The sequence below is a fragment of the Lacerta agilis genome, chromosome 9 (assembly GCF_009819535.1).
Source record: "Lacerta agilis isolate rLacAgi1 chromosome 9, rLacAgi1.pri, whole genome shotgun sequence".
Classification (NCBI taxonomy): domain Eukaryota; kingdom Metazoa; phylum Chordata; class Lepidosauria; order Squamata; family Lacertidae; genus Lacerta; species Lacerta agilis.
Window position 1 is genome coordinate 70,709,605 of NC_046320.1, and position 27,472 is coordinate 70,737,076.

The window sequence follows — 27,472 nt, forward strand, 5'->3', positions numbered from 1 at the left end:
GCCTTGGGCCACTTGCGCCACTTTTCTGCCTAGCCTACCTCGTAGGGTTGTTGTTGGGACTGAATGAGGAGGGGCAGGGCCGGCGCTGCCATTTAGGCAGACTAGGCGGCCGCCTAGGGTGCCGAAATGGAGGGGGCGCTACGCCGCTGGCAGATTTCCAAAGCAGCGCGCGGGTACAGACGTGCTTTAACAGGAGAGGACCCTTCCCCGCTCCCAGCTTCCCCCCGTTCGAAGAGCGCCTTACTCCAGCGACCCCGCCCACTTCCCCAATTCTCCCGCGCGCTCCAGGCTGGGAAAAGCGACGGGGCGCGGCGGGAGCTGGAGAGCGTGGCGCTCGGTGCGCCGGACGGACGCGGCATGCGTCCAATGTGCGCTACAGCTGCCGGCCCCTCGCGCTCGCTCAGCCGCCTTCCCGCCCCTCCTCTGGCTCCCGCCTCAGTTGCTGCGAGTGAGCGAGCCCCCACCCCACCCCTCTCCTCGCGAAGGGAGAGGCGGGCGCACGGGCGGATCTATTAATGGCAGGCTTTGGCGGGGGGCTGCTTGACTCTCCACCCCCCCACCTTCTGGGGGCGCCAGAAGGTTGGTGTTGCCTAGGGTGCCAGAAGCCCTAGCACCGGTCCTGAGGAGGGGGAGACACACAATGCCACCTTGAGCTCCTTGGACGGATAGGTAGGGTAGAAACACAATAAAGAAATCTGGTTTTTTAAATGAATGAATGAATGAATAAATATTTATTGTGCATGATTTTACTGAAGTGCCGTAGTAATACAGTGATTCTCAAACTCCCCCCCCCCCCCCTTTCCAGTAGCACCTTAGAGACCAACTAAGCTCATACCAAGAACAAACTTAGTTGGTCTCTAAGGTGCTACTGGAAGGATTTTTTGATTTTATATTTTGTTTTGACTATGGCAGACCAACACGGCTACCTACCTGTAACTGGAACATTCCCCCCCCCCCCTCTGAGGCACGCAGGGGGGAAAAAATGCTCGTAAATGTTATTTATGTACGCCCGTGTTTCGTTAGCCCCCCAAATGGAAAACGGGCAAGGTCGCAACCGAAGAAGAATGGGAACTTAAGCTGACGGAATATGCGCAGCTTACGGACTTAACATATAGAATAAGAGAACAAGAAGAACACAATGTTTAGAGAAGATCGGAAAACGTTTATTGAAGACACGGGGGGGGGGGCACTGAGTACACTTGAAAACCTTGGCAGCCTTAAGATAAATTCAACAGTGTAAATCAGTTTTGATGGACGCAATAATGGAACACTGAATGGTCCAGTTTGCGTAAAATATGCAGGGACTTATGATAAGTAAAATGAACCACGGAAAGAAAAGAAGGGAAGTCGTGATATTTTAAGGGCGTTTAAATGAGTATTCTAAGTTGTAAAACAGAAAATTTAATAAAAAAGTATAAAAAATAAAATACGAATTGCTCGGGCCACACCGAATTTCTTAAGAAATACGTTGGAAAACACAGCTAGGATGGTCCCCGGTAACACTTGATGCTTTTGCCCTCCTTTCGAAAAGATACTGTATATTCTGGCGTATAAGACTGCTTTTTAATCCAGGAAAATCTTCTCAAAAGTCGGGGGTCGTCTTATACGCTGGGTGGAGAATCTGCGGTCGAGTATATCTCAAACTCTATATTTTAACTGGAAAAGTTGGAGGTCATCTTATACGCCCAGACGCCTTATACGCTGGAAAATACGGTAGCTATCCATATTCTGCAAATAAAATAAAACAGATACTAAACTATAGCACGTTGAAATGTTTAGCTGTTCCTTTGACCGTCCTTGAAATTGTCCTTGCAACCCTCTCCTGCCACACCCTTGGAGAACCACTGTAGTAAAAGGATGATGATGGATGGGGAAGATGAAAGCTTCCTTTGTTGGTTTTCTGTCTAGTAATAGCACAGCAAGGTTCTTTTTTGCGGGACGCGGCACTGGGTCCTTACTCCCTTCTCAGAGAAGTCGCAGTCCAGGCCCTCAGGGGCAAGGGCAACGCTCCCCAGATTAGGCCACTGACCCCATCAAAATCCGACCCGCTGGCGCCAAATATCGTTCCTGGGCACACTTGATAAAAGGATGCCACCTGTTGGCTTGTTCTGCCAACTGCAGGAAGCACTGTCCCTCGGGAACAGAATCTCAGCCCCAGTACACATGGGCAAAGCGGAGGTTATCATGCTCCCTTCTCCTCTCAACGCACGGCAGGCAGAAGTCCAACAGGCGCAGCCACCTCCTGCCACTCCTCCCCCAGGCTGAAACAAATGCGCCAGACGTCTTTTCTGAAGGCACGTGACGGGGGCAAACTGCCAGGGGGTGGGGAGGGGGGACGTCTGCCAGGCCAGGTGGCCTGGTTCTGCACACTGCGTGCTGTGCAGGAGCTCGGCTGCCGGTTGAGCCGGGCACTGCCAAATATCGCAACCTGGAGACACCCAGGCCCTGGACGAAATAAAGTGTCACCAATGAATGCACCCCACACATAGAAGCAGAACCTTCTACCGCCCCCCCCAAACCCTCTGAATTCAACCACACATTTGACTGGCGCCTCCTTTTGGTCAGGTGCTGCAACTGCAGGCACCTCTGGGCAGGTGCATTCCTGAAGACGAATGAAACACGCACGTTTGTGGCCTTGTAGCTGCAACGGTTAATTCATGTGCATGGAAAGCGAAGGGGACTCTGGGAACTCAGGCCTTGAGAGGCAGTGGGTGGCACCTCTTGGGGGGGGGGCACCTCGTAGGGATAGAAGGTGGAGCCTATTATTAAATGCATATGACACCCTTCATCTCAAGATCGCAGGGCGGTTTGCAAAATAAAAATGCAACATGCATAACATTAAAAATAAACCAGTGCACCCTCCCCACACATTTAAAAGGCCATCTTGTTCAATGAGCCAAAGGCCTGCGTGAATAGGAATGTTTTTTGCCGGGCGCATAAAGATCCTGGGGAGGAATGTTTTATGCCGGCCGGGCGCATAAAGATCTGCAATGATGGTGCCAGGCGAGCCTCCTTTCCACAAACAGGGAGCCACCGCAGAAAAGGCACTGCCAGCCTCTGGACCTCTCTTTTCCAATTTTGAACATATCCAGTTCTAACTGTAGCTTCTTGTCCCACATAGAGATTTCTCAGGGGACGGATGAGGTGATCAGGCACTCCCATTTCTTTAAGAACCTGCCTTAGTTTGCTGTGGTCGACACAGTCAAATGCTTTTGCGTAGTCAATGGACCCTACACCTGTCCAACTCACTGCTGTGACACGGCTGGCTCCGTGCATGCTGATCTATTATATATTTCGGAAAGTTGTTTGTTTGCAAGGCAGATGGGCACCTCTTAAGATATCGCAACCAAATTTTGCATGGTGGTAAGAGCTGTTCAACCGTGGAACAGACTACCTGGGAAGTCAGTGGACTCTCCTTCCTTGGAGAGTGGGCACGGCCATCTGCCAGGCATTTTGGAGCTGTGATCACTGCCTTCATCTGACGCCTTTATCCGCCACACCTGCGATAAAACATGTCTCTCCGATATCAATCTCTACAGCCACAGCAGGTGCCGTAGCTCTCCAATGGTTTGACTTTACCCCCAAATGGCGCACTCTTCCATCGTCTCTCGAGACAGACAGATGCCAACAAAAGTAAGATTCCTTCATTGCAGGGGGTTGGGCTAGATGACCGCTGGGGTGCCTTCCAACTCTTCAATTCCATGGCTCCTGAGATTGAGAAGCGGGTTTTTATCTGCTTGGGTAGAATTGGATGCCGCTTGGCGTCAACACAGCAGACTGAACCTTTCAAAACTGCGCCGATTTGAACCACAAATTTCAAAACTCCCTGATTTTTTTCTTAGATTTCCCATGCAATGCCAGGTATGCAGCTGCTGGTGCATTTATAAGACCCTAAAACTGAGCTCTGTTCTTACATACTGACTGGCCACATTAAAAAACCCCTAATATATCCCATTCGGACCGGAAACAGTTTTTGCACAAGCTCAGCATTAAAGCACATTGCAAACCAATATCAAATAATGCAATCAATGGCTCTCCTATTTGTGATCTCACTCTCTGAGCTCAATCCAGTTGCGATGAAGCTCTAACTCTCTTTTAAATCAGAACCAGTGAAGGCGGTCAATGTCCTGTGTGAGTGCCTGGAGGCAGATGGAGGATGGATGGCGGCTAACACATTGAGGTTGAATCCTGACAAGACAGAAGTACTGTTTTGGGGGGACAGGGGGCGGTCGGGTGTGGAGGACTCCCTGGTCCTGAATGGGGTCACTGTGCCCCTGAAGGACCAGGTGTGCAGCCTGGGAGTCATTTTGGACTCACAGCTGTCCATGGAAGCGCAGGTTAATTCTGTGTCCAGGGCGGCTGTCTACCAGCTCCATCTGGTGCGCAGGCTGAGACCCTGCCTGCCCATGGACTGTCTCGCCAGAGTGGTGCATGCTCTGGTTATCTCCCGCTTGGACAACTGCAATGTGCTCTACGTGGGGCTACCTTTGAAGGTGACCTGGAAACTGCAATTAATCCAGAATGAGGCAATTAGACTAGTGACTGGAAGTGGCCACCATATAACAGTGGTCCTGAAATATATTTATTGGCTCCCAGTGCATTTCTGAGCACAATTCAAAGTGTTGGTGCTGACCTTTAAAGCCCTAAACGGCCTCGGTCCTGTATACCTGAAGGAGCGTCTCCACCCCCATCGTTCAGCCCGGACACTGAGATCCAGCGCCGAGGGCCTTCTGTTGGTTCCCTCACTGCGAGAGGCAAAGCTACAGGGAACCAGGCAGAGGGCCTTCTCGGTAGTGGCACCCGCCCTGTGGAACGCCCTCCCATCAGATGTCAAAGAGATAAACAACTACCTGACATTTAGAAGACATCTTAAGGCAGCCCTGCACAGGGAAGTTTTCAATGGTTGATGTTTTATTGTGTTTTTACTATTTTGCTGGGAGCCGCCCAGAGTGGCTGGAGAAACCCAGCAAGATGGGTGGGGTATAAATAATAAAATTATTATTATTATTATTATTATTATTATTATTATTATACAACCCCTTTATATCAGTGGAAAAGATCTGAGCATTTGCCAAACAATCCAACCCAAATCAGTGAAGCAACGAGGTGCTGCACTCTTGCAAGAATGCGCTTCATATTGTATGTGAAAATTATTATAAAAGGAGACGAGGAGGAGGCGACAACTATGACAATACCGCAAAAGAGACGACGTGCATAGAATCACAGACTAATTGTGGAGTTGGAAGGGACCCCCGAGGCTCATCTAGTCCAACCCCCTGCAATGCAGAAACGTAAACTGGGACGTAGGCTTTAGCCACACACCAGCAACCTGCATGTGTGGGTTGCAACTGATCAGCTGGTCCCCTTGGAAGTGGCCTTCCGGAAACCTGGCATCCTGCATGCTTCTCTGGAGCTGATGGGAGTTGTAGTAGGGCGAGGAGTGTCTTAAGAGGCTATGGGTCCCACCTTTGTGCAGCTCTCTCTCTCTCTAGTGCCTGGAATGCAAACCAACTTGCAATAAATGTTTCCTCAGAAAGAGAGAAGGGAGATCAGAGATTGTCAGGCTGTGTGCTGTTACCTGCCAGGCCACTTTTCAAATCAACTGTCAGAGGTTGCGGTGGGGAGGGGAGTTGGGTGGAAGAGGACAGCGAGCCTGAAAGTCTCGATAGTGTCTGCAGAAAGCGATCGGCTGACACTCATTCCAGAGGGCAGCTTCTTAGAAAACCTCCTTCCTTTTTCCTTCACCCTCGACTCCTGCAGCTGAAAAACCCTTTCGAGAAAACAGGAACGTTCTCTTTGGGATTCCCCCCAAAATCCCTTCCCCTAGAACACCAAGACTGCAAAAGGCGTTAAGAGGAGAACGATGCTGGGAATATTGAGGAGGTTTTTTTCCTATTTTTGGTATAAGCTGCCTTATACAGAATCAGACCATCTAGCTTGGCAATGTCTACACTGGGTGGCAGCAGTTTTCCCAGCCGCACCCGGACGGAAGGGGATTGAACCGGGGGGGGGGGGTTGTCTCTTGTAGGCAAGGAAGGTGGTGGTCAGTCCCCACTTCCGCCACCCTTAGACGGGTACAGAGTCCGCAACAAACTGTGAAGCCAACTTTCCATTTTTGTATTTTGCGTTCTGAACGTTGTGAACTGCCCTGTGTTCTACGGATAACGACTTCGAAGACACTGCGTCTCCAAAACGCAGAGAGCAATTTCAAATCAAGCCTAGAAACACGTCGCATTTACTAGGGGGGAAAAAGGGGAAAAGAATAAGAGCTCCCCCCCCTTTTTATATAATTTTACTCAAAATGCTCCGTTTCGAAGAGGCCACTGTGCAGCCTGTCTTGCACTCTGAATGCTGAATTTTGTTCCGCCGCTTAGAGCGGTGATGACTTTGGAAGGAAACAAGCACTCTCCTGGGAGACCTTCAGCTCAAAGCTCAGACTTGCTTGTAATAAAACCTGGCATGCCGTGTAGCAGAGCCGCCCGGGCTTTTCTCGCTCTTACCAACGCTGATGTTGCACAGGCAGGGTATATATATATAAAAAAGGCCTTGCAGAGGCCCTGACACGGGGCCCTCTGTGCCGCACAGGAGCCCTCTGGATCTGGCCTGAGAATCCACACTCAGAACCAGCCCTATGCTCTGGTCACAGACGGTGTGGGGTAACCTGCCAACTTGGGGGGAAAAGCTAAAATGGGAAGATCCCACTGCACGCTTAGAATCGTAGAATTGCAGAGTTGGAAGGGACCTCCAAGGGTCATCTAGTCCAACCCCCTGCAATGCAGGAATCTCAGCTCAAGCATCCATGACAGATGGCCATGCAACTTCTGCCTCTAAAAACCTCCAAGGAAGGAGAGTCCACCACCTTCTGAGGGAGTCCGTTCCACGGTCAAACAGCTCTTGCCATCCACAACCTCCCGAGGGAAGGCCATTCCAGTTTGAGGGGTAAAATTTAGAGGAGGCCCATTTGCCTGCCAACTGCCCTCAAATATATATATTTAATGCTTTCCCCTTCTGCCCAAGAGTCGGGAGGCCTCATCTCTCCCCATTGTAGACTAACCCTCTGAGCTTCTAGAGAATATCTAAGAAATTTGGGGCTCATTTCTAGCTGGGCCTGTGTATCCCCTGAACCTAGACAACAAACCACCCTCCTGACTCGTGGAGAAAATGTTTGTCTGTCTTGCCCTCTCTTCCTTGGAAAGAAGATTGTGTGTGTGTGTGTGTGTGTGTGTGTAAGGAAGTCACTTTCTCCATCAATTGCACAATGGGCCAATGGGGAAAAGAAAGTTCTTCCTAACATTTAGTCGGGATCTCCTTTCTTGCCCTTTGAATCCACTGGTTCAGGTCTTCCCCCCTGGAGCAGTGGAAAACAAGCTTGCTCCGTCTTCCCTGTGACTTATTCCAGCCCTGCCCAAGTTCCCGAGGAAAGTGATGGCTATTGAAATGAAAAGGCGCAGCCAATCAACACTTCCAGTTACCGTATTTTTCGCTCCATAAGACGCACTTTTTCCCTCCTGAAAATTAAGGGGAAATATCTGTGCGTCTTATGGAGTGAATGGTGGTCCTTGGAGCCGAATTGCCCAGGGGCCAAAAGCAGATAGTGCTTTTTATTTTACAAGGAGGAAAGGGGGTGTTGAAAGGACCCCGCTCAGCAGCTGATCAGCAAGAGATCAGGAGAGAGATAAGAGTCCCCGGCTCCCTTTCAGCCCCGCCCTCCATTGTTGAATGTGCTGCAGAGGGAGGTTGTTTGTTTCCCCAGCGACATGTGACTGGCTGATTAGATTATATGTATGGAAACTGTAGAAATGGCTCCCTTTCCTTCAGAAGCTGCAGAAATGTTAGTTGAACCCCATAAAAATGGGGCTTTTTGCTTTTCCCCCTTTGCAAAAGAAGCTTTGCTTTTCTCCCTTTGCAAAAAAGCTGCAAAACTTTTAGCTGATCCTCCAAAAAACTAGGGCTTTTCCCTTTGCAAAAAAGCTGCAAAAGTTTTAGCTGATCCTCAGAAAAACAGGGCTTTTCCCTTTGCAAAAAAAAAGCTGCAAAACTTTTAGCTGATCCTCAAAAAAAAAAACAAAAAAAACAGGACTTTTAGAGGAGGAAAACCAGAAAAATATTTTTTTTTCTTGTTTCCTCCTCTAAAAACGAGGTGCACCCTATGGAGCGAAAAATACGGTAAATTAAGTTAACCACACTTGTTTAAGGCTTCCTGACTGTCGCTCAGGCTCTGATTTTTATGGACTTTGAGGTGAAGGTAGCAGGACCATCCGTGCTTGTCCCTTGACTTCTTGAAAGTGGGCCGAGGGAGCAAGGCCGTCTCCAATACTCCAATGGCCCAACAGAGAGAAGACATTTACGGCTCCGGATTTCAAGTGGGCCCAGTAGCAACTATTGCACACAGTTGTGGCAACGGTTGCCACCTTTCCTGCCAAGGCTTCCTGCGCCTTTATCATTAGCGTGCCAGGCAGCAATTCAATAGGCATTGCTTTCCCTGCAGCAGAATCCCCTGGCAGAATTTCTGCCTGCCACACAGCTATGAAAAGGAGCAGGAATCCAAGAAGAAGAAGATGAAGATGAAGAAGAAGAAGAAGAAGAAGAAGAAGAAGAGTTTGGATTTGATATCCCGCTTTATCACTACCCTAAGGATTCTCAAAGCAGCTAACAGGAGAATGTTAGCCGCTTTGAGACTCCTTCGGGTAGTGATAAAGCGGAAATTCAAATCCAAACTCTTCTTCTTTTTCTTCCTCCCCCACAACAAACACTCTGTGAGGTGAGTGGGGCTGAGAGACTTCAGAGAAGTGTGACTAGCCCAAGGTCACTCAGCAGCTGCATGTGGAGGAGCGGAGATGCGAACCCGGTTCACCAGATTACGAGTCTACCGCTCTTAACCACTACACCACACTGGCTCTCCTACTGGGATGGCAGAGTCAATTTATACATTCCAGAAGCGCTTGTGGACTGGATCTTCCCCTAGTGCTTCAGAATTTAAAGTGAGCCTAGGGGAAGAGTGGAATTATGTGTGTGCTGGGTGTAACCCCCTGAATCACTTCTCCAGCCAAAATTGTCCCCCAAAGCACCTATCGAATTTCTGAGGCAATGCATCAGTCTTAGGTGCCTTGGCTTAGCGCTGAAGTCAACTTAAGTTCAGAGTAAACGGAATTTGCACCTTATTCTCTCCCAGGTAGAATTGCCAAAGTTCTTGACCTGCCCCTTTGCACATCACAACAGCTTGATGTGCAGCTGTTAACAAACGGTCATATTTAATCTCCATGAGAATCAAGCTGCTGTTAAATGCAAGCCAGTTGTTTTTTAATTGTTGTCCTTCCTTAAATGCTTTAAAAAAAATCAGTTGCCAACTCTAGATCCTGGTTTTGATTTATGGGGGGGGGAGCCCCCAAGAGCTTTGGCCCTGACTCGAGATGGGGGAGAAAAATTAATCCAGTTCACATTTAAGGGTCTAATTCGCACTTTCAGAATAGCAGGGAGAATGAAACACAGCCTCTCTTTTTTCTTTTTGGAAATCTATATTGTTCTGAATTTTGCAATGCAACCTTCCCTGGCCAAAAAAAATGCACATACTGTAGTTAAATATACATAGAAATGCATGAATTTCTGGAAGCAGCAAACAAAGATACATTATAAAAGGGAGGGGGAGATGCTTTGCAAAAGAGGGTATATTAGGCAAAATTGCATACAAAGGTGTGTAAGGAGAGATTCTCACTCAGCTGCAGCTGAATCTTCACAAGGTTTCCGCCCCATAGACACAGACACACACACACATTGGTACCTTGATTTACAAACTTAAAGCAAAGCGTTCTTAAACCAAGGCGTGCTTTCCCATAGCAGCGGGGGACTCAATTTACAAATGGAACACACTCAACAGGAAGCGGAACATGTTCTTATTCCAAGGCAAAGTTCATAAACCAAAACACCTACTTCCGGGTTTGCAGTGTTCTTAATCCAAGTTGTTCATAAACTAAGCTGTTCTTAAACCAAGGTACCACTGTGTGTGTGTGTGTGTGTGCACGCGCGCACACACAGACACGATGACCCTTTTAAAAGAGGCCCCGTGGAACATGTGTACTCTGTATCCACGGGCCCCTTTTGAAGGACTCACCCTGTACACACACACACACACACTGATGTGAAAATGGGGAGAATTGCACGAGTGGAAAAATGTGAAACCGAATCTGTCCATCCTCACGTTCGCTCCTTGTTTTCTCTCTGCCCCTAAGCACCATATTCAGAGATATACTGCCCCTAAACAATGAAGCTCCATTTAGTAACGATGGCTAATAGCCACCAACAGACACAGCCTCCATACATTTGGGCTTTTCCCAGGCAACCCAGGCTTGGTCCAACTGACAACCTGACGGAGATGGAGATGATAAGGCAGAGAGGAATGTTCAACTTTAGACTACTGGTGGGTGTTGTTGTTTTTTTTAGAGCTCCTTGCAGGAAGAAATCTAACACGACGGCAAGCACTTTTAGCTGGAACCTGACGCGCAGTGGCTCTTCTCATTTTTCCATGGGGAAGCATTGAAAGTGGGGCACCCCCCAACAAAGAGGCACAGTCCCTTTTGCCACCTCGTTCTCTGCTGCCTGTAGTACATAGGAATGAAGAGTGAGTGCAGGTTGGGCCAAGCCAGGGGGCCTCCCCACATAGCATGATAGCAAATTTCACAGGCTGGATATTTGATAATAATAATAAAAGAAAAGGGTGAACAGACCCTCTAAGTGTCCCTATTTTCCAGGGACATCCTGATTTCGAGAAGCTATCCCGGTTTCTGATTTGATCCCACTTTTCCTTAGGGGATGTCCCTAGTTTCATTGGAGAAATGTCGGAGGGTATGAAGTTATCTGACCCCCAAACTGTCTGAAGGCAATCCTGTATAAGGAAGGTTTTTTTAAAAAAGAAAGTTTGGTGTTTTATTATGTTCTTGTATATGTATCCTTGTATCAAGAAGGATACTGACAAGCTGGAACGTGTCCAGAGGAGGGCAACCAAAATGGTCAAAGGCCTGGAAACGATGCCTTATGAGGAACGGCTTAGGGAGCTGGGTATGTTTAGCCTGGAGAAGAGAAGGTTGAGGGGTGATATGATAGCCATGTTCAAATATATAAAAGGATGTCATATAGAGGAGGGAGAAAGGTTGTTTTCTGCTGCTCCAGAGAAGCGGACACGGGGCAATGGATTCAAAGAAGATTCCACCTAAACATTAGGAAGAACTTCCTGACAGTAAGAGCTGTTGGACAGTGGAATTGGCTGCCAAGGAGTGTGGTGGCGTCTCCTTCTTTGGAGGTCTTTAAGCGGAGGCTTGACAGCCATCTGTCAGGAATGCTTTGATGGTGTTTCCTGCTTGGCAGGGGGTTGGACTGGATGGCTCTCTATGATTCTATGTTGGAAGCTGCCCAGAGTGGCTGGGGAGGGGTATAAATAGTAAAATTATCATTATGAAATGGGACGTCCCTATTTTCATTGGAGAAATGTTGGAGGGTATGAGTGAAGCGCCTTTCATTGCCACAGGAACACAGGAAGCTGGCTGATGTCAAGTCTCACCACTGATCTATCTAGTTCAGTAATGCCAGCTCTGTCTGGCAGCAGCCCTCCAGGGCTCCCCTATCAACAAATGCCAAGTGGTCTTGCGGCTGCTAGTCAGTGTGGGCAATATGGAGCTGGTCAAACCAGACTGCCGGATTAGATTCGTTTTTAATTCATCAAAGCATTTCTGTGCGGCCGTAAGCCAAAGCATGGCAAGGCATTGCTGGAATAAAACACAGATAAAAATATAGATAAAGAGGGGAAAGAATAGCTTTAAAGGTGTGTTGACCTTTATAGAGTGATCAATCTGGTGATGAGGAGGATTGAACATGGGACCTTCTGGGTTGTGGAAAACAGACTTGAAATTTATGGCATGTTGTGCACTGAAAGAAAATTATATGAAAATGATGTACCGGTGGTATTTGACTCCTAGTAAGATGGCAAAAAATGTATAGGACAAGTTCAAATACCTGCTGGAAATGTAAAGAAAATGAAGGTCCCTTTTATCATATGTGGTGGACTTGTAAAGTAATAAAAGCTTTCTGGGAGATGATATATAATGAAATGAAAAAAATGTTTAGAATAACCTTTGTTAAGAAACCAGAAGCTTTTCTATTAGAAATTAGGTAAAGGGACCCCTGACCATTAGGTCCAGTCATGTCCGACTCTGGGTTTGCGGCGCTCATCTCACTTTACTGGCCAAGAGAGCCGGCGTACAGCTTCCGGGTCGTGTGGCCAGCATGACTAAGCCACTTCTGGCAAACCAGAGCAGCACACGGAAACGCGTTTACCTTCCCGCCGGAGCGGTACCTATTTATCTACTTGCACTTTGACGTGCTTTCGAACTTCTAGGTGGGCAGGAGCTGGGACCGAGCAACGGGAACTCACCCCGTTGCGGGGATTCGAACCGCCGACCTTCTGATAAGCAAGCCCTAGGCTCTGTGGTTCTGATATTCTAAAGGAGCAGAAAAGACTTTTTATGCATGGAAGAACAGCTGCCCGGTTGTTACTAGCCCAGAGATGGAAAGAAGACAAGGTCCCTACCAGAGAAGAATGGCAAACCAAGCTGATGGACTATGCCGAGATGGCAAAACTGACTGGGAAACTCAGAAACCAAGAGGTTAAAAACTTTATAAAAGAATGAGAAAAAATTATTATTATTTAGACCACTGTGAGCAGATGGAAACATTAGCAGGATTTTGATTTCACCTGTAGTTTAACAATTACCATGGATAATATGGTTTGATCTAGACAGCATCTTAAAAAGCAGAGACATCACCTTGCCGACAAAGGTCCGTATAGTTAAAACTATGGTTTTCCCAGTAGTAATGTACGGAAGTGAGAGCTGGACCATAAAGAAGGCTGATCGCCGAAGAATTGATGCTTTGGAATTATGGTGCTGGAGGAGACTCTTGCGAGTCCCATGGACTGCAAGAAGATCAAACCTATCCATTCTCAAGGAAATCGGCCCTGAGTGCTCACTAGAAGGACAGATCCTGAAGTTGAGGCTCCAGTACTTTGGCCACCTCGTGAGAAGAGAAGACTCCCTGGAAAAGACCCTGATGTTGGGAAAGATGGAGGGCACAAGGAGAAGGGGACGACAGAGGATGAGATGGTTGGACAGTGTTCTTGAAGCTACCAACATGAGTCTGACCAAACTGCGGGAGGCAGTGGAAGACAGGAGTGCCTGGCGTGCTCTGCTCCATGGGGTCACGAAGAGTCGGACACGACTGAACGACTAAACAACAACAATATGATTTGATATAAAAATTGAAGTATGGAAGAATAGGTTCAAAATGGGACCCCATGGAGGGGATGTTGGGGAAATCCCGAGATTCAAGGGAATCTCTTTATATGAATATGCTTTTCGACTCTTTGTTTATAACTTTGTATTTGTAAAACCAATAAAAATGATTTTTAAAAAGAGAGAGAGAAAGAATCCTGGACTTTCTGGATGCAAAGCACCAGCTCTGGCCCTTTCTTGTCAAAGCAAGTCTTCTGACACCAAGGCAGATGATTGCTTCATTTAGCTTAGTCTTGTCAACACCGATGGTCAGTTTCTGTCCAGGTTTTGAACCCAGGACGCTTTCATGTTCATTTTTTTCATTTTTTGCAGATTTATAAAACGTTTTGGAAGCCACCGACACAGTGCGTAGCAAGACAGAAATAAGATCATTATTATTTTAATCGCACACTTGGTAAACTGAAAGAAATAAAAAACCTATTTCTACAATTGTGCAATTAGTTTTCCTTCAGCTGGCCGAGTCAGAAGCTACAGAAGAAGCTTCAATTCCACCACAGCGATGACCCTTCCAAGCATGACATTTCACACCATTCGTTAGAGTCTGAATTAAGTACCGTATAGTCCGGCGTATAAGACGACTGGGCGTATAAGATGACCCCCAACCTTTCCAGTTAAAATATAGAGTTTGAGATATACTCGACCGCAGATTCTCCACCCGGCGTATAAGACGACCCCTGACTTTTGAGAAGATTTTCCTGGATTAAAAAGTAGTCTTATACGCCAGAATATACTGTAGTTACTAAAAACCAAACAAACAAAGAGTTAAACCCATCTCTACAGAAGGAGCGGCGTTAGAAATTTGCCAGGCGCATTTTGCAGCTGGCTATCGGCCGCTTGCCACCAAGTGAAGATGCCCGGGCGTCACGATGGCACCTGACGTCTCCACCATCTGGAGGTGCATGCCTGGGGATCCTTGGATCTTGGCCGTTTTCACACACTAGCAACACACCCTGCAGAATTCTATCAGTGATATTTTATCTGCACAATCTGAATGAATTTCAGGAACCCAAAAGTAGTACAGTGGCACCTTGGTTCTTGAACTTAATCTGTTCCGCTGAACTGACCGCGAGACTCCGAGACCAGAGGGAGGAGAAGGTGCAACAGGATTGGAAGAAATTTAAGGACTACTTAAAAAATCGTGAAAAGCTAGATATTTGAAGCAGAGCTGGCTTGTTTAATTGGCTTTAGCTAGTTGATGTTAGATGAAAATAGTACATAAGAAGTAATGTTATGGATGGTTCAAAATATTTAGAAATGTTTAAGGTTATGTTGTTTAAGTAATGAATTATATATGATTGATTATTATCTTAAAGATTATTAAGAATAGTGGTGAATGTTAAGAAAGTAGTTACAAAGTTACCAAAGTATATTATTATTGAACGCAGTTGAGGGAACGGGGGAAGTCCCCTAAAGAAGATTGAAACTAGAATTAAACAATGATTTTTTAATGTTCCAGATTAGGTATGTATAAGTTTTTTCTTTTTTTCTTTTTTACGTTGTTGTGATGTGTTTGATGTGTTTTTTGTTGTATAATGTGTTACTTGTTTTAGCTTTATTTGTTTGATATGTTTGTTGTTTAATGTAGAAAAATAAAAATTTTATATATATAAAAAAAGAACTTAATCTGTTCCGGGAGTCCGTTCGACTCCCGAAACCGTTCGAAAGACAAGGCGCGGCTTCCGATTGGCTGCAGGAACTTCCTGTACTCAAGCGGAAACCGCGTCGGATGTCCGGCTTCCAAAAAAAGTTCGCAAACCGGAACACTTACTTCCAGGTTTGCGGCATTCAGGAGCCGGTTTGTCCGGGAGCCAAGCCTAAAATGGCAACTTGACATGTCTTAAGGAGCCATTTGGCACATAGCTTATATACCTGAGTTTCTAACACTGAGAAGCAGTAGCAAACACTTGGTCAACACAGAGACTGGAGCTCCCCTCTAAAAAAAACAGCATCTTTGCCCTAGATGACTCTTGGGACCCCTTTTGACTTTTAAATTATATGATTCTAGGACTTTTTTATATCCTTCAGAGAAGGAAAGGGAGGGCGCATCTCAGAGCTAAGGGTCCTTTTTTTTTTACTTTCTGAAGCTGAAACGGAATGAAAATATCCAAGACGGCATTTCTTTCCAGTAACAACCGGGTGCTATTGCCTGTAATTTCAAACACACTACCAGCGAGTAAATCCCGTTTAACTCAGTGGGGCTCACTTCTGAGTAAACATGCTCTGAGGTCGCACCGTCTGCTTGCTGAAAGTGCCAGTTATCTTTCACTTTCTCCAGTATCCGAAGATGGCAGCGACAGGGGTTTTGGGCAATATGCAAATTTATTTAAATTTAATCAATCAGATAAAAGGCAGATGATTAATCAACGATGCACTCTGCCACTGGTCCTAATTTTACACATTGTGGGGTGCTTGTTTTTCCTTTTTTTTTTTAAACAGTTTATTAGCACTGACGTAAACACATGACCATCTCTGCCAAGATCGGCACCCGGCGGCCCAAGTCAGAAAACCCACCCGGACGTCCAAAAAAGTGTGATTTTTCTGGGAACTTCCCTCCTGGATTTCTGTGCTCCAAGCAACCTTTGGGCTCTAAAAATACCCCGTGAAAGAAAAAGAGCTTGTGCAGGTTCCCCGCTGATTGAAGGATCAGTTTTGACAACCAGCTCCTTCGCTCTCTCCCCCCAGCCAGCCGCATCTTCAAGAATCTCCTCCGTACAGCTGAAAAAGTCTCTTTCGCTGCAGCATTTCAATCAGAGAAATGCAGGGAGAGGGGGCCAGCCCTCGTTAAAAACAAGAGGCAAATTTCCTTCCCAACCTTCAGCCCACAGACAGAAAGTAAGACAATCTCTCTTCCCCCTCAGCATAATCTCCTAGGTAAATTACTCTTCCACCCACCGACTTTTCCTAGGCTGCTCTCTGGGTGTCCGTTTAGCTAAAAAGCAGGGTGGGAGCAGAGAGAGGGAGAGATAGAACTTGGGGAGGGGGGAAATCAAGGGAAATATCGCCTGCTTCTTGTTTAGGACCCAGTTCTCTGGGTGTAAAAAGTGGGTCTCCCACTATCTCCCCCCCCCCATCGTGGACCCATCACACCCCTACTCTCAACAAATGCGTGTCCCTTCTCCTTAAGTTCCCCCACCCTAATTTTCAGAGCAGCCCCAGGTGACAGGGGCTAGGAATCACATTAGAGTTTGAAAGGGACCCCCAGGGGTCATCTATCTCAACCCCCTGCAATGCAGGAATCATGGCTAAAGAATTCTCTGAAAGGCGGCCATTTGTTTCCCATTATGCCACTGCCGGTCACTGGGTGTATTTGGGAGGGGCCCCGCTGAAGGAGGAGGGCGTTTGATGGGTTATGTCAGGGCTCAGCCCTGCCTCGACCTCGAACCTGGGGTCGACTCAGATGGGAGGTAAGGACAGCCAGACCCACTGGTATATTTCCACCCAGCCAATGATCTCGGGGAGTCATTGGACCTAGACATTCCTGCCCCAGGACTCGAGGTCTCCACACTAGCTGCCTGGGTTCCTGGTTGGCTCTCAGAATCCCCCCCCCCCAAAAAGGGCTACAGCCCCCTACAGGATCAGAAGAAATGGGAAGACAGGGAAGAACTGGGGTCTCTCAGTTACTATGGATTTAACAACCCTGGTCTCATCCATTGACCAGGGGCTATGTGTCAATTTTGTACTCAAAATTGGGAAAGGAATACGACAAGGCTGTATATCGTCTCCCTGCTTATTTAACTTATATGCAGAATTCATCATGCGAAAGGCGGGACTGGATGAATCCCAAAATGAAATTAAGATTGCCGGAAGAAATATCAGCAACCTCAGATATGCTGATGATACTACCTTGATGGCAGAAAGTGAGGAAGAATTAAAGAACCTTTTAATGAGGGTGAAAGAAGAGAGCGCAAAATATGGTCTGAAGCTCAACATCAAAAAAAACTAAGATCATGGCCACTGGTCCCATCACCTCCTGGCAAATAGAAGGGGAAGAAATGGAGGCAGTGAGAGATTTTACTTTCTTGGGTTCCATGATCACTGCAGATGGTGACAGCGGTCATGAAATTAGAAGACACCTGCTTCTTGGGAGAAAAGCAATGACAAACCTAGACAGCATCTTAAAAAGCAAAGACATCACCTTGCCGACAAAGGTCCGTATAGTTAAAGCTACGGTTTTCCCAGTAGCGATGTATGGAAGTGAGAGATGGACCATAAAGAAGGCTGATCGCCGAAGAATTTATGCTTTTGAATTATGTTGCTGGAGGAGACGCTTGAGAGTCCCATGGACTGCAAGGAGATCAAAATTCTCCATTCTGAAGGAAATCAGCCCCGAGTGCTCACTGGAAGGACAGATCCTGAAGCTGAGGCTCCAAGACTTTGGCCACCTCATGAGAAGAGAAGACTCCCTGGAAAAGACCCTGATGTTGGGAAAGATGGAGGGCACAAGGAGAAGGGGATGACAGAGGATGAGATGGTTGGACAGTGTTCTCGAAGCGACTGGCATGGGTTTGGCCAAACTGCAGGAGGCAGTGGAAGATAGGCGTGCCTGGCATGCTCTGGTCCATGGGGTCACGAAGAGTCAGATATGACTAAACGACTGAACAACAACAACAACAACAACAACAACAACAACAACGTGTCAATTTGATGTTTCATTACAAAACATCTGGAGGACACCAGGATGGCAAAGAATGCATTATGACGAACTTCTTTGGGAATTGCTCGGCTGAAAAGCAGAGTTCATATCCCCAGAAACGAATAAGCAAGCCCATAAGGAATGGTTAGGAAAGGGGAGCTGACAGTATCTCAGATCTTTGCTGTATGCAAACACGGAAATGGTTTGCTCAGCTTCGTACGGCAAAGTTAAGTCTCAAAAGTTCAGGAGCGTGCACCAAATTTATTAGCAGATGGAAGGAGGGTCTCTGCCAAGCAGCGGGGAGCATAGCCAAAGCAGGAACGGTTGTGGAAAATGTGGGGATGCAAAATCTCAAATGAAAAGTGCAATTCTAAGAGAAGCTCGGCACATTGTTACGATCTACAGAACAGCGCAGCTTTCTGTCACAGATGCCTGGGAGGGGGGGGGGGGAGAGAGTTGAGTACACTTCAAGGGCCTGGGATATTTATGTATTATATTTCGTGTCTTTAAGGATGTTGTGGGTGTCGCCTTCAGAGAGTTGCGTGATTTGAAACTCCTCGGCATAAATGCAGATGCCTAAATAAACGCTGTTTGAAAGCCATTTGAACGCCTGCAGCTCGTGACGTAGAAACCACTTTCCACGTATGGATTCCTGAATCTGGATGGTTTTCTCTGTGAATAAATGAAGTCTCTCATGCACTGAGTGTCCATTTCTGCAGACAAGCGTCAGGGGGAAATAAAAAGGAATATCGGTTTCGTTTCGTTGTTAAAAGGGTTACATATAGCTGCTGAAATAAAGGCAGACAGGTGGATATAAACACAGGAGCTCACACTTTGCAAATTGCACGTTTCAGGATCAATCTCTAGGTATTATTATTATTATTATTATTATTATTATTATTATTATTATTATTTCCAGACCAGGACTCAAAACAACACACAAAAAGCTAAAGTATGTAAAAGTTAAAAAAGGAATTAAATGGAATTAAAACAATATTAAAAATGTTTGTTTTTTTTAAAGGTACAACTGGGAGAGACTCCTGTTTGAAAGCCTGATTTGCTGCTGGCGGTCAGAGTCGGTAATACTAGCCTAGATGATCTGATCAGTAAAGGAGAATTTCCTAGGAAGGGATGTAGCCGAGTGGAAGGGAACATCCTTTGCATGCGGAAGGTCCCACCTTAGAAACCTCTGGGTCTAAGTTAGGGTCTATCTGTAACACAGTTACAAGGCATCAGTAAAACAATCACCTTCCATAAAACACTATTAACGGGGAGCTACATCCACTGACACGGACACGGGTGGTGCTGTGGTCTAAACCACTGAGCCTAGGGCTTGCCGATCAGAAGGTCAGTGGTTCGAATCCCCGCTCGCTCCCTGCTTCTGCCAAGCTAGCAGTTCAAAAGCACGCCAAAGTGCAAGTAGATAAATAGGTACCACTCCAGCGGGAAGGTAAACGGCGTTTCCGTGTGCTGCTCTGGTTCGCCAGAAGCAGCTTAGTCATGCTGGCCACATGACCCGAAAGCTGTACGCCGGCTCCCTCGGCCAGTAAAGCGAGATGAGCGCTGCAACCCCAGAGTTGTCCGCAACTGGACCTAATGGTCAGGGGTCCCTTTACCTTTACATCCACCGAAATAGTCCCAGTTGGGCAAAGATTTCTGCTCGTACAACAGAATTTCTCTTCCCCCTGCAAGTCCTGCACTGCCATCTAAAACATGCTTTATTTGGTCCTGTTGTTGCATGAGGGGCATCTCACAAAAAAAACAAGTGTTGTATCAGCATCACAAGGCAGAAACTTTGACAAAGGCAGACCCACAGGCTCCGGGGAACTGAGTTCAAATTCTGAAAAAAAAAGAAACAACCCTGTTTTGGGGGGAAAGAGGGGGAAGGGAAGTTCTGTGGTGCAAATGGAAGTCACTGCATGAATGGGAGAGTTTCGTTGGGAGACACCCCAACCTGGCTATTGAGCTTTCGTTCTGGTTTGTTCGGGGAGGTTTGCCGATGTCGCCTCGAGCAACTGCCAACCTGCACTTTTCTGTCACTTTCCTTACAGCAAACGGTCCCATTTTTTTGGGTGAGGTGGGGGTTTAGAAGTGATTATGTTCTGCAAGGGCACCAAACCCACTTTAACGGCACAATCCATATTTGCTGGTGTGCAACTGCATCCACGCCCCTATAATAATGCCCATTAAGACACTTTACAGTTTCCACCTGTAAATAAAGTAATGGATCTCTCGGATATTCTGTATACGCACAAATGAACAATACCCAAGAGCCATTACTTTATTTACGGATGGAAATTTCCAAGAGCTTTAATAGATAATACTAAGTTGTTGTTGTTGTTATTATTAATGCAGTTGGCCTCGGGTTTCTTTGGTTCAAGGTAACAATGGGGACTGAGCATCTTGAACCCTGAATCCTTCTGACTGGCGTGATGGGGCCAGGGAAGCGGAATAAAACAATGACCCGGGGGGGGGGGGAATCTCCGCAGGACTAAGGCGGGAGATCAGCAGGGTGACAAAACGGCAGAAATCCAATCCTGATTTTATCGGGAGTCAGAGATTTTGGGCTGCTGGATTTATGGCAATCTCAGATTTCTTCTTTTAAAAGCCAGAGGCGGCAGGAAGTTGAGAGAGAGAGAGAGAGAGAGAGAGAGAAATAACATTTCTGAATAACCATAAAGTCTCTGGAACTGCGGGGCCTTTTATAGGGGGGTGCAAGCAGTGGGGTGGGGAGACCCTAGCAAATACCTGGTATAAATCTCCTAAAATGCCATCTAAAACCTGTTTTATTTGGTCCTGTTGTTGCATGAGGGGCACCTCACGGAAACAAGCAACACGAGGCAGAAACTTTGACACAGGCAGACCCACAGGCTCCAGGGAGCTGAGTTCAAATTCTTCACTCGGCGGGGGAGCTAAAACTCTGAACGCAGCAAAGCCAGTATAATCTCACTGGGATCAACTGTGCAGGATTTCAGCCCTGGTTGCTAACCCTCAACTGCCCCTCTCTGTGGGTGCGTTCACACATTACATTCAACGAGTGCACAATCTGAGGACCGGTATACGCAATGATGGAGCCGTACGTTCACCCATCTATTCGCATGTTACGTTCGGCGGGTGGGCCGTCTGTGTGCCTGCGTGTACACACAGGTGAGCCACGCAAATCAAGAGGTGTACAACAAATACTTGTACATGTGGGGAGACACCTTGTACCTGTGTCTGGCACAGCATGTGAAAGAACCTATTCTCTATTTAAAAGGGGGGGGGGGACAGCAAGTTTTAGAAACTCCCCAGGTGTGTTTTTTAACTGGCACGGGTCTAATTGCGACCATATGGTGATTGCTGGATGCCAGGTTGGCGACTGGCATCTCTACCTGGCTAGCACAGGCATAGGCAATCTCGGCCCTCCAGATGTTTTGGGACTACAACTCCCATCATCCCTAGCTAACAGGAGCAGTGGTCAGGGGTGATGGGAGTTGCAAGTCCCAAAACATCTGGAGGGCCGAAAATGTCTTGAAGATGATGTATAGATGGTACATTACACCGGTCAAATTAGCGAAAATGTATATAAGGTTGATAACAAGTGTTGGAAATGTAAGGAAAAGGAAGGTACCTTTTATCATATGTGGTGGGAATGTAAGAAGGTGAAAGGCTTCTGGGATATGATTTATGATGAAATGAAGAAAATGTTGAAATATACGTTTGCTTAAAAAAAAACCCAGAAGCCTTCTTACTGGGCATTACTGGTACAGACATTAAAAAACAAGACTTTAAACTTTTCCAATATGCAGTGACTGCGGCGAGAATCTTAATAGCACAAAAATGGAAACAAGAAGAAACACCGACAAAGGAAGAACGGACAGTGAAATTGCTGGAGTGCGTGGAATTGGACAAAATGATGGGAAGAATCCGAGAACAGCGGGACCGGAAGTTCATCAAAGACTGGACCAAATTTTACGAATTATTTAAAAGACAATGGTATTCAATCAAATACGTTGATAGGATTGCAAGAAGCTTTGTAGATTATCAAAGAAATGTTGTTGTAAATATGAAATTATAGTGATTAAGTTGGATATGATGATTTAAAGCAATGACTGAAGAAGTATAGTATAAAGTAATAGATATTAGAAAACCATGTGGAGGGTTTGAGGGAAGTCACGGCCCTAAAAGGCCAAAATGTTAAATGAATGGAAAGATAAATGTGATAGTTTTTTCAATGTATTTATATAATGATGATGATGATATTAAAAATAAAATAAAATAAAAAACATCTGGAGCACCGAGTTTGCCTATGCCTGGGCTAGCCCCCACCAGCTTCCTTAAGAAAGTAAGCTGAACAGCATATTTATGGCATTTGTATGCCAGCTTTTTCTCCACGGAGCGCACGGTTCACAGCTGGGTTAAGAACTTTGAGAACTTAATGAGGTAAAGTCACCTTATCCTCTTTTTCTCAATGGTGTCACGCACCATTCATAACGTAGGAATATTCTTCACAATTGTGAGCAGGACAATGGGGAGCGGGTGAGCGAAGGCCAGCTGAAACAATTCACTATAACGCCGTTCGCTGCGCCTGCTCAGGCTGCACAGAAAAAAGCATTCGGGTTCCAGACATCCATTCCGATTGCGCGGATAAAAATATAGCGGATAGAATTCCACAGGATAATAATAATAATAATAATAATAATAATAATAATAATAATAAATTTTTATTTATACCCCGCCCTTCCCCGCCAAACCGGGCTCAGGGCGGCTAACGCCAATAAAATCACAACAAAAACATAAAACAGTTCATTAAAATACAGATTAAAATACAATTTAAAATTAAATCTAAACTTCAACCTCATTTTTAAGTAGCCCACCAATCACCCCAAAAGAACGAAACATCAGGGTTAAACTGAAACCAATCGAAAGGCTAGGTGGAACAGCTCCGTCTTGCAGGCCCTGCGGAAAGATGCCAAATCCCGCAGGGCCCTGGTCTCTTGTGCCAGACTGTTCCACCAAGTCGGGGCCAGTACTGAGAAGGCCCTGGCCCTAGTTGAAGCCAACCTAGCTTCCTTGTGGCTCGGGACCTCCAAAAGATTATTATTTGAGGACCTTAAGGTCCTACATGGGACATACCAGGAGAGGCGGTCCCTTAGGTATGAGGGTCCTAAGCCGCATAGGGCTTTAAAGGTCAAAACCAGCACCTTAAACCTGACCCTGTACTCCACCGGGAGCCAGTGCAGCTGGTAAAGCACTGGATGAATGTGGTCCCACGGCAAAGACCCGGTAAGGAGCCTCGCCGCGGCATTCTGCACCCGCTGGAGTTTCTGGGTCAGCTTTAGGGGCAGCCCCGCGTAGAGCGAGTTACAATAATCAAGTCTGGAGGTGACCGTCGCATGGAGATGGAAAAATGCCACCTTTGCTGTAGTAGCTGTAACCTGCGCCCCCATAGAAAGTGAGGCGTCAAAGGTTACACCCAAACTCCTGACAGAAGGCGCTGGCACTAACTGCACCCCTGCAAGAGATGGGAGTTGGCCCCCCGACCCCATGTCGTCTCGACCCAGCCAGAGGACCTCTGTCTTCGAAGGGTTTAACTTCAACCGGCTCCCACGCATCCATCCAGGATGGGGTATTAGTGTGCGAAAACAGTCTGGATCCACTGGCACGCACCTCCAGATGGTGGAGATATCAGGCACCATCCTGGCACCGTGGTTGCCCCTGGCTAATTTCGAACACTGGCTAGGAACTGTAGTCCAAAGCGGCTGGATTTGGGGCCGCTGCCTCGGGCTGTTCCTTGAGAAAGAGTTAAGCCTCCAGAAACTCACTGAGTCTGCAGTTCTTCATCTCTCTCCCTCCACCCCAACCTCCCGGCCAAGCGAACACACCTGCGTTCAATTCCATTCCTGTTTCCCCCCCCCCCCAAACCTTGCCATTGCTGCTCTCTCTGTTCGAGGCAGAGGGAAGGAAGGAGGGAGGCGAAGGAGGAGAGAGAGAGGGAGGGAGGGAGAAAAAAACAACAACAACACACCAGGATGCTGGTAATGACTGCGCTCGCCGAGCCTCCGAGGCTGGCAAGGCAGCGCCCATCAATTATTAAAGAAAATTGGAGCATTTCCTAGCAAACCAGAGCATCGCACAGCCTTTACAGGAAAGCCAACTCTTCCATGCGCTGGGCCGCCAGGAACTCGGCTGGGGGACGGCGCAGAAATCAGCCTTGCTCCATTAGGGTCAACGAAACTGAAATCCCCCTCCACACACCCCACCTCTCGCACTCTCTCTCCCCATAGGATCACCGAGGCCCCCATCCTAAGCTGCTGGGTGAACGGGCACCCCCGCCACCCCCAATGGCTCTCTCTCCGGCGACAATGGGTGTTCTCGTTCCGTAAGGCCGGCCAATGCCATCGGGGAACCTGCGCAAGAGTCCCAGGGCGCAGGGTGGTCGACTGGGGTGGCATTCTTCCCAGCTCTCTCCTCCTCCCCTCCGCCGCGGTCTCCTCCCTTTCCTCTTTCAGGGGGGCTTTTCCTTCAACAGCTATTGTGGGAGGAGAGAATTTAAGGGAGGACAACATATTCATAGGAGAGGTAAGAGGAAGTCTGTTGTCTTTGTCCATGGAGTTGTCTTTGTCCATGTCCGTATAGTTCAAGCTATGGTTTTCCCAGTAGTAATGGGAAGCTGGACCATAAAGAAGACTGATCGCCGAAGAATTGATGCTTGTGAATTATGATGCTGGAGGAGACTCTTGAGAGTCCCATGGACTGCAAGAAGATCAAACCTATCCATTCTTATGATTTCACACGCTAGCAAGGTTATGCTTAAAATTCTACAAGGCAGGCTTAAGCAGTATGTGGACCGAGAACTCCCAGAAGTGCAAGCTGGATTTCAAAGGGGCAGAGGAACCAGAGACCAAATTGCAAACATGCGCTGGATTATGGAGAAAGCTAGAGAGTTCCAGAAAAACATCTACTTCTGCTTCATTGACTATGCAAAAGCATTTGACTGTGTCAACCACAGCAAACTATGGCAAGTTATTAAAGAAATGGGAGTGCCTGATCACCTCATCCGTCTCCTGAGAAATCTCTATGTGGGACAAGAAGCTACAGTTAGAACTGGATATGGAATAACTGATTGGTTCAAAATTGGGAAAGGAGTACAACAAGGCTGTATATTGTCTCCCTGCTTATTTAACTTATATGCAGAATTCATCATGCGAAAGGCGGGACTGGATGAATCCCAAGCCGGAATTAAGATTGCTGGAAAAAATATCAACAACCTCAGATATGCTGATGATACAACCTTGATGGCAGAAAGTGAGGAGGAATTGAAGAACCTTTTAATGAGGGTGAAAGAGGAAAGCGCAAAATATGGTCTGAAGCTCAACATCAAAAAAACTAAGATCATGGCCACTGGTCCCATCACCTCCTGGCAAATAGAAGGGGAAGAAATGGAGGCAGTGAGAGATTTCACTTTCTTGGCTTCCATGATCACTGCAGATGGTGACAGCAGTCACGAAATTAAAAGACGCCTGCTTCTTGGGAGAAAAGCAATGACAAACCTAGACAGCATCTTAAAAAGCAAAGACATCACCTTGCCGACAAAGGTCCGTATAGTTAAAGCTATGGTTTACCCAGTATGGAAGTGAGAGCTGGACCATCAAGAAGGCTGATCGCCGAAGAATTGATGCTTTTGAATTATGGTGCTGGAGGAGACTCTTGAGAGTCCCGTGGACTGTAAGAAGATCAAACCTATCCATTCTCAAAGAAATCAGCCCTGAGTGCTCACTAGAAGGACAGATCCTGAAGTTGAGGCCACCTCATGAGAAGAGAAGACTCCCTGGAAAAGACCCTGATGTTGGGAAAGATGGGGGGCACAAGGAGAAGGGGACGACAGAGGATGAGATGGTTGGACAGTGTTCTTGAAGCTACTAACAAGAGTTTGGCCAAACTGCGAGAGGCAGTGAAGGATAGGCGTGCCTGGCGTGCTCTGGTGCATGGGGTCACGAAGAGTCGGACACGACTGAACGACTGAAAAACAGGAAGAGGAAGTCCTTCATTCAGCGCCGTTAAACTGTGGAACTCATTCCCGCAGGAGGCAGTGAGGGCTACTAACCTGGATGGGTTTTAAAAGAGGAATAGGCAAATTCATGGAGGAAGAGAGGGCTATCGAATAGGAACAAGATGGCACACCCAACCCCTGAGAACACACCCATGTGCATAGCAAGTCCTCCACTATTATTGTTGTTGTTGTTGTTGTTGTTGTTGTTGTTGTTGTTGTTGTTGTTGTTGTTATTATTATTTTATTTATTTATATCCCACCATAGCTGTCAACCTTCCCCTTCTTTTGCGGGAAATTCCCCTATCAGTTCTATGGTCTATAGTATAGTACTGATAGGGGAATTTACTGCAAAAAAGGGAAGGTTGACAGCTAAGTATCCCACCCATCTTGCTGGGTTGCTCCAGCCACTCTGGGCAACACTCACCATGTACTTCAATGAAAGGGCCGCAGCCTTATAAACAACCGGTCACCTACGGTGATCGCAGATCATCTCCAGGTAACCAAGCAGGGCAGCTGAACAAAAGTTGGCTGCTATATTGTGAAGGTCACAATGCACCTGCAGGAAGGCTGGGTGCGTGCCAGCGACTAGGGGTGCGTGGTGGTCGGTGTGTGTGTGGGACGGGACTTTATTGCCAAGGGGGAGGGAGGGAGTGGCCTGAGTCCCCAGCTTCTGAACTGGCCGCCGTGGCTGTCTGTACTACCAAATGATTCACCAACAGATTTCTGCACATAGCCCACTCCTGTTAAAGGCACAGGAGCAGGCGAGGTTGGGCAGGTGAGCCTACGGCTAATTCAAGTGCCCTTGTCCATGGACATCAGAGCCTCCATAGCTGCAAGGGGACACAAGAAGAGTCTGCTGGATCAGGCCAATGGCCCATCCTGTTCTCAGTGGCCGACAAGGTGCCTGTAGGAAACCAGCAAGCAGAATCTGAGCATCTCTCCCCTCCTATGGTTTCCAGCAACTGGGTCTAATTGTCCAATCCTTCTTTTTTTTTAAGTACTCCAGATTGGTGGACCTCAAACTTCCTGTGGCAGAGAGTTCCACAGCTTAACCATGCGCTGCATGAAGGACTTTCTTTCATCTATCCTGAACCTCCCGATCCCATTTCACTGAACGCCCAAGACTTCTAGTCCTAGGAGAGAGGGAGAAAAACTTTTCTCTATCCGCTTTCTCTGTGCCATGACATAATCTTACAAGCTCCTATCACCAGTAGACCTGAAGGAGCGTCTCCACCCCCATTGCTCTGCCCAGACACTGAGGTCCACCTCCGAGGGCCTTCTGGCGGTTCCCTCCCTGCGAGAAGAGAAGTTACAGGGAAGCAGGCAGAGGGCCTTCTCGGTAGTGGCACCTGCCCTGTGGAACACCCTCCCACTAGATGTCAAGGAAATAAACAACTATCAGACTTTTAGAAGACATCTGAAGGCAGCCCTGTTTAGGGAAGCTTTTAATTTTTGAATCATTCTGTTTTA

At 47.0% G+C, this 27,472-nt stretch overlaps 1 protein-coding gene across 2 annotated transcripts in view; it reads right to left on the reverse strand.

Moving 5' to 3' along the window:
• Positions 1–27,472, reverse strand: part of LOC117053361 (transcription factor COE1-like) — a 98,315-nt gene that overhangs the window by 60,012 nt on the left and 10,831 nt on the right. The gene's annotated exons all lie outside the window — the stretch shown is intronic.